The 17,858-nt window shown below is 29.5% G+C and overlaps 1 pseudogene across 1 annotated transcript; it reads left to right on the forward strand.

Annotated features, from left to right (window-relative positions):
- The first annotated feature begins 11,263 nt into the window (after positions 1–11,263).
- Positions 11,264–11,352, forward strand: BDBG_16955 (annotated as a pseudogene). The gene has a single exon. The product of its transcript is annotated as a tRNA-OTHER (tRNA).
- The last annotated feature ends 6,506 nt before the right edge of the window (positions 11,353–17,858 follow it).

Here is a 17,858-nt window from a genome sequence, read left to right on the forward strand (position 1 = left end):
ACTTTAACACTCTCTAAATCTTCTTCTATTACTACTTATTTACAGTAATACTCTTCTTATTTAACTTAATCTCAAATTATTCTCAGAACTTCTTCTGATTTTACTACTACTGTATGAGACTTTTCACTGTCTTCTGATTTTACTACTACTGTATGAGACTTTTCACTGTCTTTTTTTTCATTCTCTTATATATAGTGTCATTCGTATTATTTCTATACTTAGTTCAGTCTAAATTCATAAGAAATGTTACTTAAAATTGTTATTATTCTACTCTCTTACAGAGTCTATTCAAGGTATTATAATATGTCTTATGATCTGTCTCTTCTTACTTAAATATCTTCTTCTTCTCTCTCTTCAATCTGTGAAAGCGCTCATGTGTCTTAATAGTTCACAGAACCGCAGAATATTTAAAGAGAAATAACATGATTAATTTCAGTGAGAATTAAAGAGAAGTGAAGACAGAAGAGATAATCAGAAATGATATAATAATAACAATAATAATAATAATAATAATAATAATAATGATAATAATGATAATGATAGTGATAATAATGATAATGATAATGATGATGATGATGATAATAATAATAATAAAAGAGAAACTGTATTGAAATATATTACTACCTTATCAAATATAAAGAGACTCAAAGAAAATATTAACAGCTTTCAGAGATGTATAGAAACAGCTACAGTGTTATATAGTAACATTATCTTCATTCAATACATGCACTGTTGATATTCTTTGTATACAGTTATTAGACTGGCCGCCGGGATCATGAATTTCATGTTTGGTCTCATTTGATCTGATCTCATACATTTCTTGGCGTGAATCCCGCTGGGACTAGTCATTAAAAAAACATGCAAAGTGACTATATATCAGATCTTAAAATGAAACCATGACTTGAAAAAAATGAGAAAGTGGTCTCATTTGGTCTCATTTAGTCTCATTCTTGGCATAAAGTTACTATTTTTAGACATTTTAAGGTTTTTTTTAGACTATTTTTAATTTTTTAAAAAGTAACACTTTTTGATAATGCTTAAATGAGATTTAAAGTCATTTAAAGCAATAAAAATAATTTAAATTGAGAAGTGGAAATCATGATCTCATTTGAAAAATGTGACAAGAGTAGACAGTAAGTCTCACTGAGACAGTATGAGACTACTATCTAATGTTAAAACCGTGTAATAAGATCAGTCGAATTGATAATGAGACTATCAAAAAATCTGATCCTGGTCTCAGACACAGTCACACAGTCAGTCTAACAGTTATTATATAATCTGTATCAGAAATACATGCAGAAAACAGATCTTTGTTATTAGAGTGAATAATTACAGTAATTCTCTGATTTTATGTTATAAAGATAAGTTATTCTCATTTCTTTCTTCTCTCTTTTCTCTTCTTCAAACCATCACTAATTTCAAGCTGGTGTGAAAACTATTAAAACACTCTCAGAAATTCTCAAATTGAAGAGTATAGATCAATTAAATTTTTAATAAATATAGCAGAAATCAAATTATCTTCTATAATAATCAATTACTCATTCTCTCTTAATAAAACAGCAGTTATGTCTTTCTCTCTCTTCAAATGAACTTGATGTGAGAAAAGCAAGTATCATATCAGATTATAATAATCAACACAGTCTCAGTATGCAGAGCTGTATACATACAGTATATACTGAATTGAGAAGCTGTGTGAATTGCATATTAGTATCTGCATCTCAATGAGAACTGAGTAATATGAAAAAGCTGCAACTCTCACTTACATACACAGAGAGTGAATCACTGAAATAAGTGTATGTATATTACATGAAAGTAACATCTTTTGATAACACTCAGTCTCTTATATCATGAAAATAGACTCTCTCTATGAGATTCATTTTTATCAGAAGTTGAGAGATCTTATATTTCTCAAGATTATCTTCACATGCCTTATCTATGAAATTGATGAAGAGAATCATCAATTTTAGTATTCTATTTTTAATATTATTCAAGTGACAGCAGAGTTCACTCTGATCACACTTTTTAAGTGTATATTTTCTAATTATTTATATTTATTATAAGGGGCTACGCCGAATAGATCGGTATAATATATAGGTCTTATATAACAAAGTGAAAAATGTTAGAGAAGGAAAGAAAGAGAAAGTGCAGAAATCAGTGATTGAAGTGAATATTTATATGCATACATGATGAAGCTTCAAGGTGAAAGAATAGAAATTCCATGGGTTTTTCAGCTGAGGATCCGTGACTGAGAATCAGAGCTTTCAGCAGAATCTGTGAAGTGTAATGAAATAGTCTATATGATTGGTCAGGCGCAGCCTGCCACATTAGTTCTCTCTTTCCAGAAGTGATATAGAGTGGCAGGCATGTAGTTCTCATTAGTCAAGAGCTGCTGTCTCAGATAACGCGGAGCTCAGAGTTCAGGTCAGATGATCATAACTGACTCATTTCACAAGATATTGTCAGCTGCAGCTGTGAGATCTCTTATCAAGAATATCTTTAATCTCTCATTCAAGTTTGTTATCTTCTTCTATGATTCCTGGCAGCTGTCAGTTGAAAGTCAGTTGAGAAGAGAATGAATTGATGACAGTGCAGCAGAGCAAGCTTATATAAAAGACATTATAAATCTCTGATAATATGTCAAGACAGTAGTTATGACTGTCTAGAACTTCTATCACTTTATACTTTATATAATAGTAATTCAGTGTGTAAGATGAGTATATAATCTGTATATTCTTAAGATTCAATCATATCAGATCTTCTATCTTATATTGCTTAGCAAGGTCTCAGTGAACATCAGTTCAGTGCTCTTAATCTTATTTAACACTTATTATGAAGACTTCTGCTCAGTTATGAGTGTCTTAGAGCTTTATTACTATATTATCAGCAGTCTGAATCAGACTGCAGAGATTTGATGTAAACTATATACTCTCTAGAAGATTCAACACTTTCATATGATAATTATATGTAAGAAAGAACAGACTTACATCTGTCAAGACAGTATCTCAATTATTGATAGCAATCTCTGTGTGTAGAAGAAGATCATGTCAATCATCTTATAAGTAATTGTAGAACTTATAAAGATAATTCTTTATAATCTGAATTATCTGTTCTGATGCATTATCAGTCTCAGAGTGATAGATAGTTGACAAACAGTATATAATCTTAAGAACTTAACAGATTCTTGTTCAGAGAGTACTCATGAATTAACAGTCTTAATTCAATACTATAAATCTCAGCAATTCATGTATCTGATAAAATGAGCTCTGTAGAAAGACTTCAGTAACTTATTCAGTATTTATCTTATTACAAGATTCTAATATTATATCTTTACTCAATCAATTTATAATGATCAGAATGTTTCTATAACTCTTACTCTCAGAGAGATAACAGTAAAGTTAATTATCACATCTCACAAAATTCTATCAGAGACATTGAGCAGTTTAAGCAGGTCTTTTCTACAATTCTTTTATAAAGTGATAGAGAAATAATAGTTGTAGTTTTAAACAAAGTGTCTGATACTGTTCGATATCTCAGGTCAGTAGAATTCTTGAGAGAGTATTTAATACAGTTATTCATAACTCAGATAATCAGTTATATACAAATTATACATCTGTTGTATTATTCAGATGTGTAGAGATTCAGACTGAGAAACTTAACATTGTTTACAGAATTATAGAGTATTATTATCATTGATTAAACATTCTAAGATGTCAGTCTTTATATATAGTTCTGAAGAAAATCAAGACACTTCTTGTTATACTGCTTCAGTGAGAGCCTGAAGAAGTTCATCAGCTCAGACTGTTATATATTACAGTTTATTCAGTGTGAGAGAAGTTGAGATATTATTATCAGTGTTAATAGCAGTTCAGAGAGAAGATGTTCTAATCAGAGAAGTATATATAATGTTATAAGTTATTTTATCTTGATTAACTAATATCTTCAGATCTAAGAGTCAGTGTTCTCAGTTTATTCAATAAGTGTCTGTTATATCAGAAGGCATATCTTGCTCTTATTATAAGAGAGCATCTGTTATCAAGTTCTGACTACTGAGGCAATAGTGTATAGTGAAATGAAAATAACTTAATAGCTTAGATTATTGTATCTGATATTCAGTAAGCTTACAGATGATTATAAAATACTTGAGATTCTTATAATCTGTGATTATCTTAAATTTGAAGATACTTCAGAGTTCAGAGTCTCATTCTTCTAGACAGTGTATAATCATAAGAAGTTTCTAATGATAGATCTTACAATTGCATTCAGCAGAACTCAGTTTCTTAGAGATGAAGATACATGATTATAAGATATCTTTATTATCATATTGCAATATAGCTTCTTCTGTGACATAGTCAGAGAAATCAGTCTTAATAACTGTCTCATAATCAGAATCAAATGTTATCAGTAGTAGACTGGCCGGCGGGACCATGAATTTCACGTTTGATCCCATTTGGTCTGGTCTCATACATTTCTTAGCGTGAGTCCCACCAGAACCAAGCATTAAAAAAATCTGAAAATGAACTATTTCTGAGAGAAATGATGTGAAAAATGATCAGATTTAATGCAGAAACAGTGAAATAAGAGTAATTTCTCAGAATAGACTGTGAAAGATGATCATTCTTTCAAAATCAAAATGAAACAGAGACTGAAGGTCAAATTCAGTCTCATTTAGTTCATTCAGTGATTGCTTATATAATCAGAATTTGATAATGATTATTGATAACACTTATAAAACAACTAAATACATTCTTGTGCAAGTTTATTCTTCACTTTCTCATGAAAACTACACTTCTCTGATATACTGTGATCAGAGGTATTAAACTGTCTGATAATTTCATGTTATACAATCATGAGTTTCTTGATTGTTTCTCCTTATAATTGTCCCCGATAATAGTGACTAGACTGGCCGCCGGTACCATGAATTTCATGTTTGGTCTCATTTGATCTGGTCTCATACATTTCTTGGCATGAATCCCGCTGGGACTAGTTATTAAAAAAACATGCAAAGTGACCCTATATGAGATCTTAAAATGAAACCATGACTTGAAGAAAATGAGAAAGTGGTCTCATTTGATCTCATTTAGTCTCATTCTTGGCATAAAGTTACTATTTTTAGACATTTTAAGATTTTCTTTTTGACTATTTTTAATTTTTTAAAAAGTAATGCTTTTTGATAACACTCAAATAAGATTTAAAGTCATTTAAAGCAATAAAAATAATTTAAATTGAGAAGTGGAAATCATGATCTCATTTAAAAAATGTGATAAGAGTAGACAGTAAGTCTCACTGAGACAGTATGAAACTACTATCTAATGTTAAAACTGTGTAATGAGATCGGTCGAATTGATAATGAGATCGGTCGAATTGGTAATCAGACTATCAAAAAGTTTAGTCCTGGTCTCAGACACGGTCACACGGTCAGTCTAATCAGTAGAGAGATATTAATGAATATCTTCTTCATCTGTGTAAATGCAGCTTCAGTGTTCACTGATCACTGAAATACTGAATTCTTCTTAATAAGTTCTGTAAGTAATCTCATAATATCTGAGAAGTTTTATATGAATTACTGATAGAAGTTAGCAAATCTGATGAAGCTTTATATATCTTTTACAGTATGTGAAGCTTCTCACACAAGAATAGCAGAGATCTTCTCAGAATCTATTCAAATTCCCTTATCAGCTTCTATGATAAAACCTAGGTATTTTATACTCTTGACTTTGAAATTACACTTGTTAATATCTATTAGTAGTTCTGTCTCTTATAATCATTGTAATACTCTTCACACATGTTCTTGATATTTCTTTCTGAATTCATCAGTGAAGATGAGAATGTTATCTAAATATACAGATACAAACTTATCAAGGAAATCTCAAAGTACCTAGTTAATATACTTCTGAAATATACTGAGAGCATCAGTCAGTTCAAAGAGTGTGACTACTTATTCAAAGAGATCATAATATATTTAAAATACTATAAGTCATTCATCTTCTTCAGTAATACAAATCTTATAAAATGTGATAATGATATCTAGGTTTGTAAATTATCAGACTTATCTAATACATACTAGAGTTTTATTGATGATAGATAAGAAATAATAATCTTTCTTTATCAATCTGTTCAGATCTTGATAGTTCACACAGAATCAGAGTTCTTCACCTGATTTCTTTGTAAAGAGAATAGAAGCTGCAGCAGAAGAGTTACTAACACATATAAATTTCATATTCAACAGATTATTGAGTGTCTTCTGAAGAAGAAGAAGTTCATCTCAAGACATATTATAGACAAGGTCTTATGATGACTCAGAGTTTTTATCATTCTTCTTTTCTAACTTGATACTGTGATTCACTTCTGAGTCTTGTAAAGAGAGTATATTCATAATATTATATTATCAGAAGACATTTAGATATTCATAATATTATTGAGAAAGTTTTGTGTGAGAATCTGTTATTATAGTATGAAATAACTTCTCTAGAGCCTTCTTGATATCAGTCAGACTGATTAAATAGATTGATACATAATTCTGCTATCAGTGATCTTATCAGTAATCTCATCAATGACTTCTTTTTCAGAGCATTTTATAAGTGTTGACAGAGATCTGTGTAAGGTTCATAGTCTTATGAATATCATCTTCATGAATTCTATTATTATTAGAGAATATTAAACTTCTGTTTGAAGCATTTAATAAGATGTCTTATTCAGATAGTCAGGCAAGTTCTAGTATAAGATTATAGTCAAGATTATTAACTTCATATACATAGATATCTTCATGTCAATATTCTCTGACATCTATGTTTAGTTTCACTATGTAATAGATGTGAATGTCTTTTAAACTATTAAATTCTGTGAGAAGTCAAGATTTTAATAAGAGAATACACTGAAGGTTATAATGTCTTACAACTGAAGATTTAATCATTGTATAATGATATAGACTGCTGTCTATCATAGCTTTCATATTATACATGTTATCAATCACAGTCGATACAAGAATTATATTCATTGTCATTTTCTCTTCAAATTGTTGTTATCTGATCTCTTCAAGCTTCTGTTTACAAATTTGAATAGAAGCTAATCTTTTCCCTGTTTCATCAGAGCATTTTTATAGTTATCTTTCAAATCTTTCTTCACTGCAATATGATTGATATGAACAGACACTGATTCATTCTTTAAGTGAGAAGATATATAGATCAATCGGCAGTTGAAAGCAATGTATTCTGATTGATTACAGTTGATACATACTTCATGTTGATATCAGTCAGTGACTTCTTCAGAAGTGATTTCAGGAACTTAGAAGCCTGTTCAGACAGTGAAGACTCTTGCTTATATATAGGCATTTGAATCTATTTAGTTCATAAGATCTGCATTGCTGCTGTTATTCTTCAGCACAGATGTATGAGTGACTGAGATGTAATATCTTCTATCACTGTTCTGTATACTCTTGAGCTTGATAAGACAGTCATTCAATGTTCAGAGCTGTGTACAGAAGTCTTTATAAGTTAGGTCTTTGTTTACACTTACAAGAGTCTGTAAGAGTTTGAAAGTCAATATCTTCTTAAGCATTCTAATCTTCATTTAATTCTCTCAAGATTGATCACCTGCTTCTAGAATCTTGATGTTGAAGTCAGAGATAAATGTTGTAAGAGAAGTGTTTCTCTGTTAAGCACTCTATAATCAATCTAATACTTTCTGTTGCATGATAGTGTCTCAGAACAGAATATTAAGATATTTGATAATATTGTCAGATATTCACAGCACTAATTCACATACTTTCATTCATGAATAACACTTCTGTTTCACACAATTCTTTAATTGGTAATTGATATATCAATCTTGATTGATTAGTGAACTGATGATATCTTCATCTATATTTAGTTTTGTGAGCATTTTCATTCTTCATGATGAGTAGAGAGTGAGATCAGAAGCATTGAAATATATAAGAGCATTTAAGTGTTCTTTCAGCGCTTTTATATTCAATTCTTTAGATGTTGAAATTGCATGAGTTCCTTGTCAAGTTAATTATTGAATTTCCTCATATTGAAGTTGATGAGTTGCATGCATATCAGCTATCTATTGCTGTTGTAATTTCAACATTACTCAGAGCCACTGTGATATTACATCTATACTCACATTTGAGAGTTCTCTTATATTATTATTAGATATGATTATATTGATCATCAGATGTGTGATATCTGTGAAATCAGAAGAAGTGTAATTGTATAAATATCTTATATATCTGTAGTGTCAGAACTCTCAGGTCTTTTACTGATATTCTCTTTGTAAGATCTTGTTCTCTTTGTAAGATCTTATTACAGGGCCAGGGCGACTGATAAGCAAGCTTCTATCTGAGAACTCAGTGTCTGCTTAACTGATTGAGACTCAGTGTTCACTAGACTGGCTGCTGAAACCATGAATTTCACATTTAATCTTATTAGATCTGGTCTCATACATTTCTTAGCATGAATCCCGCTGGAACTAGTCATTAAAAAAACATGCAAAGTAACTATATATAAGATCTTAAAATGAAATCATGACTTGAAAAAAATGAGAAAGTGATTCTATTTGATTTCATTTAGTTTCATTCTTAGTATAAAGTAACTATTTTTAGACATTTTAAGGTTTTTTTAGACTATTTTTAATTTTTTAAAAAGTAACACTTTTTGATAACACTCAAATGAGATTTAAAGTCATTTAAAGCAATAAAAATAATTTAAATTGAGAAGTGAAAATCATGGTCTCATTTGAAAAATGTGATAAGAGTAGACAGTAAATTTCACTGAGACAGTATGAAACTACTATCTAATGTTAAAACCATGTAATGGGATCGGTTGAATTGGTAATGAAACTATCAAAAAATCTGGTCCTGGTCCCAGACACGGTCACACGGTCAGTCTAGTGTTCACTTAACTGTTTGACTGTTTCTCTATTTCTTACACATTGTTACACATTCAAATATCTTTTCAATTAATAATCATTTCTAATAAGAAGACAATGAACATTTTTTCAAGTGTAAGAGACCTACACTGAATAGATCAGTATAATATATAGGTCTTATATAACAAAGTGTAAAACATTAGAGAAGGAAAGAAAGAGAAAGTGCAGGAATCAGCAATCAGAGTGAATATTTATATGCGTACATAGTGAAGCTTCAGAGCAGAAGAATAGGAATTTCACAAGTTTTTCAGCCGAGAATCGGCGACTGAGAATCGGAGCTTTCAGCGGAATCTGTAGAGTGTAATGAAATAGTCTATATGATTGATCAGGCGCAGCCCGTCACATTTATACAGATATATCATGATTATTTATTAAATAATATTGAGATAATGACTTATTACAGCTGTGTTACTCTCACTATGAGAGATACACAGTTAATAATGAATATTATAAAGACTCTGAGAAGTAAGTATTTTAAAAATACTACAGCTCTGTAATCTTGATTTTTTTTATTTTTATTATTTATTTTTTTATTTTTTTTATTTTTATTTTTTTTCATTGTGATTTTTTCTTGTTTTTGTTTTGTTTTTTGTTTTTTTGTTTTTTTTTTGTATTTTATATTTTTTTATACTTAAAATTATATGAATTATAATCTGTGTTCAGAAAAGTAATGATATTTAATAATATTTTCTATTAAATTTTCAACAAATGAGTACTATATTATGGTATTATATAGATGAGAAATGATTTCATAATTCTATTTAATATTATTCTCAATAAGATCAGAATGAAAATGTGACTAAGAATTCAAATATATTCTTTATTTGAGACTAGATTTTTATTTGAAAAGTAAATCTGAAACCTTTAATATTTAAAATAACATGATTTGAGATCAATGTAATGAATACAAATCATGATCAGAAGTAATACTTTTAGATAATATAATAACTGTAAAGTTTCATTCTGATCTCAGACACAGTCACACAGTCAGTCTATCTGTACTTAATTTAAAGACGAATTTTATATATAGCATTGTGTATAGTTACTCTGATAAGTGAGAGTGTCAGGTCACGTGATCTGGCTTACTAATTCTTTCATCATATCACTTCTTACAAGCTAGTAACCTTTTAATTAAGCAAGCTTTGTATCTTTCACAGAAATAACATTAGAAGCTGAGATATCTAAATCTCACTGATATTATGAAAATAACAGTGAATTCATACCTAGAAATAAGAATTATTGCACAATGAACTTTATCATTTTACAAAGTCTCTACGTATGTTAAGATGACATATTCAATCTTTTAATCTATGATAAAAATTATTAAGCTGATGATGAGATTCTTCATTAGTCTGATAGAAGAGAGAAGAACACTCTTTAATAAGAAGAACATACTCTCTAGAGAAAATATGAGCTACTAGCTAAGAATAACTGATAATATTATACACTATCAATAAGTAATTCTAATGATATTCAAGGAGAAATCAACTGCAAAGTTGATAAATTTTATAATAGATATAAAGATAACTGCATAGTAAGGAATTGAAATCCTGCACTGAGATGAAAAAAGAGAACATAAAAGTCAAGATCTTAAGATCTATTGTCAAATTAAAGAAATAGTGTATAAGACAATCACTTCTAATACATCACAATTCAATAATTCTGCAGAAGGTATCAATCATATTATTACTGAAAAAACAAGAAGTCTACTATTTAATAGTGATCTGAAAAGAGATCTTTAAGAGAAGACAATACAAGCTGTAATCATGATAATTAATACATCTTCAACATCAACTAAGATTTTTGAATGTACTAATGAGTTTTCACTTACATCTTTTAAAGCATGAACTGGAGTACAACTCTCTATTCACTGAATACACAGATAGAGATGTAAGATGTACAAGAAGAATTTAAAAGTATCTACCAAGCTTCAGAACAGAACAGATGACAAGAAATGATAACTAGTTAATTATTAGAGACTATATCAATATCACATATGAAATTCTGTGAGACAGTGCTTGAAAATCACATAAGATGTTGTGTTTAATAAGGCATTTGACACAAGAGCAACTAAACCTGTCAACATGATCAAGAAGTCAATTGAATTCTCAGAAGAACTTGATGTTTTAAATACTAACAAAGAATGATAACACTGCTTATTAAGATATCTAACTAAGGAGAAGTCAGATATTGTGAAGATGATTATCAATTAGAATCTAAAGAATGTTATTGACTCAGCTCATCTCTTGAATGATAAGACACAGCTCATTAATGATGAGAAAATAGAAGACTCTGTTAATGAAAATGATTCTATTCCTAGTATTCTAACAGACTATTCACCCCGGTGGCCGAATGGTTAATGCGGCCACCCGGTAGCGCCTTGGCGTGGGAAACCAAGGCGCGTGGGTTCGAAACCCGCAGGGGATACATTAAATCCGGAACTCAAGCACCTCAGGTTTCTAATAAATACAGAGGTGTACAAATCGCTCCAATGAATCGCTCTATGTTCCTGAGCTGGGAAGTTATTATCGCATGTATCTAATTGTCACTTCTTTGTATTTTCCTATGTTCTTGTTATCTTGGCGTGGTCTCAACACCTGTATTTCCTCCTGTATAATCAACACTTGACCTGTATTTAACATCACGCAAGGACTCATCATAAGCTCCGCTTGCATATGAGTATAATGGAAGAATAATAATAATAATAATAATAATAACAGACTATTCAATTACACTTGCAGAGACTGAAAGAAGCTAAGGCTGAAATTATTAATATAAAGTAATGAAGAGAAAAGTTAAGATGTTTGACCAGAGAAAGACATACATTATTATTGAGAAGATATCAGATATAAATATTCTATCAGAAAAATGAATATTTAATTATACACTGAATAATAAGAAACAAACTATCTGCTTTCAGATCTGTTGAGTGATTAGATGTTTTCTACAGAAGTAAGATATTCATCATATAAAATCATATACTGTGATAATATCAGAACTCATATCATGTAGCTTATTTACTATATTACCGGTCAGTGAATGAAAGAATAAATCAATTGATTATGTGTTTACATTCTTGAATGAAATTCTCTTATCAAATGAGATTGTCTATATGCAACTATCAACAGGTGTGAAGCATGACAGAGAATATTTAATAGAACTACTTTAATAAAGCTTATATGAAATGAAACAAGTGATAAGAATGTAATATTTTCTTGTAACAGAACATCTTATGACATTGAGATTTAAAATATTATATTATGATAAAGGTTTTCTATATCACTTTATTTAAAAGATATATTTGATACTATATATTAATGACTACTGAGTAACAGGCTCTCAAGAACAGCAACTAGATTGAGTATTAACAGAGATAGTTAAGAGATTTGAGATAAAGAATATTGATAAGAATAAATCATATCTGAGAATAAAAGTGAACTGTCTGAAAAATGATGATATAGCAGTGACACAGAGCTGTTACATAGAGAAGATTGTCACAGATTTTGAATTGAAAAAGATGAATCTAATCAGCATATTAATAGTATCTGAAATATGTATAGAATTCTGATCTGATGAGAACAGTGATCTCAATCATAACTTTACAGTTATCTAGTATTAACAAGAATTGAGATTACAGTATCTGATCTCAAGTAGTAGACTAAACCTAGTATTCACAGTTAACTATCTTTCATAATTCAACTTATACTTATATAAAGAATGCTGAGCAGTATTGAAATATATTCTATAATATGTTAAAAAGACTAAGAACTATAACATATTATATAAGAAAGAGAGTGACAACTTGAGTTCTGTTATATACTATGATTCAAATTGAGCAGAAGCAGATTCTCAATACAAATCAATCACTGAGTATATTATATTGATAAATGAGTTATCAATATCATAGTAATCATAGAGACAGATATTCATTGTTAAATTAATTACAGAGACTGAATATATTACAGCTAGTGAGATAGTCTGTAAGATAATCTAGCTGAGTTATATATTATATAATGCTGAATTAGTGAAAGAAACAGTGAAGATCTGTTCAAGGCTACAAGTTGATAATAAGAGTTCAATCAATCTAGTAAAAGCGGAATCTCTGACACACTGATCATATTATATTGAGATAAGATATTATATTCTCTAAGATCGGATTGAAAAGAGATATATTGTGATAAAACATATTAGTTCTATAGTTAATAAAGCTGATGACCTCACTAAGCTGTTGACAAGATTAGCATTTAAAGCATTTATTAAGAACACTGATCTAAGAGAGATCAAGAAAGATTAAGATAATAATGATACAGTGTATTAATGAATTTTATATGTATCTGTTAATTTTTACAGTTATTATCATACAGAGGCTTTTTCTAATAAGGAAATCAGAGTCTGATTAATGTAACTAATTATTATTGCGTTTTTGAAAGAATTGAGATGAAATGATTAGAATAATAACAGCGCAATTAGTGAGATAGTGTAGTAAGAGAGAGTGTTAATAATTACTATACCTACTCTAATCACGTGTCACTCAACTTATGTTGGTGATTACTACACCTACTCTAGTCACGTGTTACCTCAACCTATTTAGTGTAACTCGCGTAATTAGATTACAACATAATAACATTATTCTTCAAGAGATTATGAAGCTCTTCGCAAGCAAAATAACTGTAATAACATGTTAACTACATCTTCACATATTATTACATGTGTCTAGATGTTGTTTATAATTGAACTCATAATTAATCTAAGGTTCAGAGAGACGTCTGACTTGATAAAAGAATACATGTCTTCAAGATGAAGAAATGAGAAAATGTCAGAGCAGTAAACACAAGATCACAGATCACTGTTAATATTAATAATGAATTAGAAGGCAACTTCTGAGATGTTTAAGCTGAATGAAATCATTGCAGAGAAACAGTCTGATAAGTTCAATGAATATAAAAACTTAGTTAAAGATATTAGTGAGATGTCAGACAATGCAGAGAGCTTAAGTGACTGAAATGATAATAGCTCTGTAAGTGAGAAGACTTGCATGAGACTAGAAATTATAAGACTTCAGTATGAGATTGAGCAGATGAAGATCAGTAGAGATGACTCTGCAGATAATAAGATAAGAGCAGATCTAACAGAATATCTTCAGTGAAAAGAGAAGATATCTGTTATAATAAAAGTTCTTGAAGAATTCAGAAGTCAAGTAAGACTTATCAAAAGACTGATAGTTCTCACTGAATTCATTAACTACTCAATATGAGGAGAGGAAATTCTTTTAACTGTAGAGTAGTCTGAAACTGATAATATTCTTGAAGATAATAATCTTGATGAGAATGCTATTATGAACATGTAATATTTTTGAAAAGAATGTAATCTTTAATTATACAATTACATGTGATCTGTAATTATCACAGACTAAGACTCATTTCACTATACTTAAGAAATTCAAGTTGTCTGCTTATACTCTATGAACTATTATAGAGAATAACCTTTCTAAGAGATCTGCTATTTACAGAACTCATCTGTTTAAGAAGCTGATTAGTATGACTGCTAAGTCAAAAGACACAGATCATACTTTCATTAAATGTCTGATTATCATAAGAACTGATTATATCTGTCTAGAATATAAGATCTCAGATGTCATGTTTTTCAACAGACTGCTTACAGAAGTTAACAGAGAGTGAGCCTCATTCATAAGAAATTGAATGAATCAAATTGACAAAGATAATACTCAACTCTTAGAGAATGATTTTATAAGCCTGTGCTGTAATTAGACTGACCGTGTGACTGTGTCTGGGACCAGGATCAGATTTTTTATTAGTTCCATTATCAATTCGACCGATCTCATTACACAGTTTTAACATTAGATAGTAGTCTCATACTGTCTCAGTGAGACTTACTGTCTACTCTTATCACATTTTCCAAATGAGATCATGATTTTCACTGCTTAATTTAAATTATTTTTATTGCTTTAAATGACTTTAAATCTCATTTGAGTGTTACTAAAAAGCATTACTTTTTAAAAAATTAAAAATAGTCTAAAAAAACCTTAAAATGTCTAAAAATAGTAACTTTATGCTAAGAATGAGACTAAATGAAATCAAATGAGATCACTTTCTCATTTTTTTCAAGTCATGGTTTCATTTTAAGATCTCATATATGATCACTTTGCATGTTTTTTTAATGACTAGTCCCAGCGGGGATTCACGCTAAGAAATGTATGAGATCAGACCAAATGAGACCAAACATGAAATTCATGGTCCCGGCGGCCAGTCTAGCTGTAATATTCTTTTGCAGCTCTCTGCTATCAATGAGACAAGTATTGATATATCTAGAAACTCTATCAACAATATACAAGACAAGAATAAGAAAGACAAGAACAAAGAGAAAGGCAATGACAAGAATAAGAACAAGAATATTGACTTTAAATCTAAATGTAGAGACAATGATGTGCAGACATGCTATCATTGTCAAAAAGTTGATTATATTCAGGCTGACTGTTGAAGGAAATACTCTGAGAAATATTCTTCAAGTTCGAATTTTAATATCAATAGAAACAAGGATAAAGACAAGAATGCAGAGAATACAGATGCTACTTCTATTCACAATATCATGAAGTAAGTATTTTATATCAAAGAAAAGATCTATGTGAGTGATCAGACAGAAAAAAATACCTGAATTCTAGACTCTGAATTGAGTGCTTATGTCACATCTCACAGAGATCTTGTTCTGACAAAATCTCAGAAGGTGAAAGTAATGTTAAAAATAATAGACAGAACAGGAGTTCTCACTACACCTATAGAAGATACAAAGATTTCAGTAAAAGAAGTAAATATACTGTTAAATAATATTCACTATATTCTGAAGTTAGAAGTAAATCTTATGAGTATGAGTAAGCTTGTATGTCAGAGTTATACCTATAAGCAGTTGATATATAAGAATAATTATATCATGTTGATTATATCTCTCAACTGCATATTCTCATTTACAGTAAGATTAAATAAGAATAATATCTATGAGGTGAAAAAATCAGTTATATACAGAGACTTGATCTGATTTGCTATACTCAATGATGATTTTGAATCTGTGAACACATTATAAGTGAAAGATAACACAATATTAACACTATCTGACAGAAATGATACAAAGATTACAGAACTTACAATGATATAATAACATTAAAAGCTAGAATATCTGAATTCTGTAAATATTGTAAAAATAACAGCAGATTCATATTTAGAGATGAGAATTATTAATTTACAAGCTTTACTATTCTACAAAGTCTGTGTTCAGATAAAAATAACATATTCAATCTTCACATCTATGACATGAGCTGTTAAGCTGATAATGAGATTCTTCATTGATCTGACAGAGAATGAAAAAACACTTTTTGATGAAAATGACACACTCACTAGAGAGAGTGTAAGTTATTGATTGAGTACAATAAATGATGCAATCTGTTATAGACAAGCAATTTCTATGATGAGAAAGAGAGAATCTACTATAAGATTAATAAACTTCATCACAGATATTAAGATAACTATACAATATTAAGTTGAGACTTTACACTGAGATGATAAAGAAGAGTTCAAAAGTTAAGAACTTAAGATCTACTGTCAGAGTAAAGAAATAGTGTATAAAATGACTACATCTGATACATCACAATTGAACAGTCTGATGAAATGTATCAATTAAACTATGATAGAGAAGACAAGAAGCTCGCTATTTAATAGTGAACTGATGAAAGAGCTCTGAAATAAGATAATACAAGCTGTGATCATGATAATCAACACATCTTCAACATCAATAAAGATAGTTAAATGTAAGAAAGACATATCACTTACATCTTTAAAGCATGAACTGAGACACAATCTTCTGTTCATTGAATATGAAGATAAGACTGCAAGATCTATAAGAAGAATTTGAAAGTGTTGAATAAACTTACAGATAGAAGTGATGATAAGAAATAGCAGCTGATTGAATATCAAGATTTATACTAATATCATGTGTGAGATTCTGTTACATGTTGTCTTGAGATTATATAAGATATCATATTTGATGAAGCTCTTAACATGAGTGTAAATATATCTGTAAATACAGTGAGAGACTTCAATGAATTATCTAATAAATTAAACATTCTGAATGTTAGAGAGAGATAGCAGCACTGCTTACTATAACATCTAATGAAGAAAAAGCTAGATATTTCAAAGATGATTATCAATGAGAACTTAGAGAGTGTAATTGATTCAATCTGTCTTTTAGATAATGAGATACAGCTTATCTTGAATAAAGAGTTTGAAGACTCTGTTAATGAGAATTATTCTATTCTAAGTATTCTAACAGACTGATTAACTATGCTGATGAAAGTCAAGAGAAGCTCAGACTGAGACTATTGATATAAGATAATGAAAAAGAAGATTAAGATATTTGAACAGAAGAAGATATATATTATTATTAAGAAGGCTCTGAAAATGAATATTCTGACAGATAAATAATTATATGATTGAAAATTCAATAATAAGAAAGAAATCATCTGTTTTAGAGCTCACTGAGTGATTAGAGAGTTCTTACAACAGCAGAGTATTTATTATACAAGATTGTATACTGCAGTGATATTAGAGTCTACATTACATAGTCTATTTACTATATCAACTGCTAAAGAATGAAAGATTAAATTGACTGACTATATATCTGCATTTTTGAATGATATATTATCTCAGAATGAGATGATCTATATACAACTACTCACAGATCTTAAGTATAATAGAGAGAACTTGATAAGACTACTCTGTCAGAGTCTATATGAAATGAAGCAAGCTGTAAGAGTATGATATTTCCTTATAACAGAGTATCTGACTATATTAAGATTTAAGATATTATCTTATAATGATGAATTTCTATATTACTCTGTTCGTAAGATCTATCTAATATTACATGTT

This window comes from Blastomyces gilchristii, assembly GCF_000003855.2.
Source record: "Blastomyces gilchristii SLH14081 genomic scaffold supercont1.6, whole genome shotgun sequence".
Taxonomy (NCBI): Eukaryota; Fungi; Ascomycota; class Eurotiomycetes; order Onygenales; family Ajellomycetaceae; genus Blastomyces; species Blastomyces gilchristii.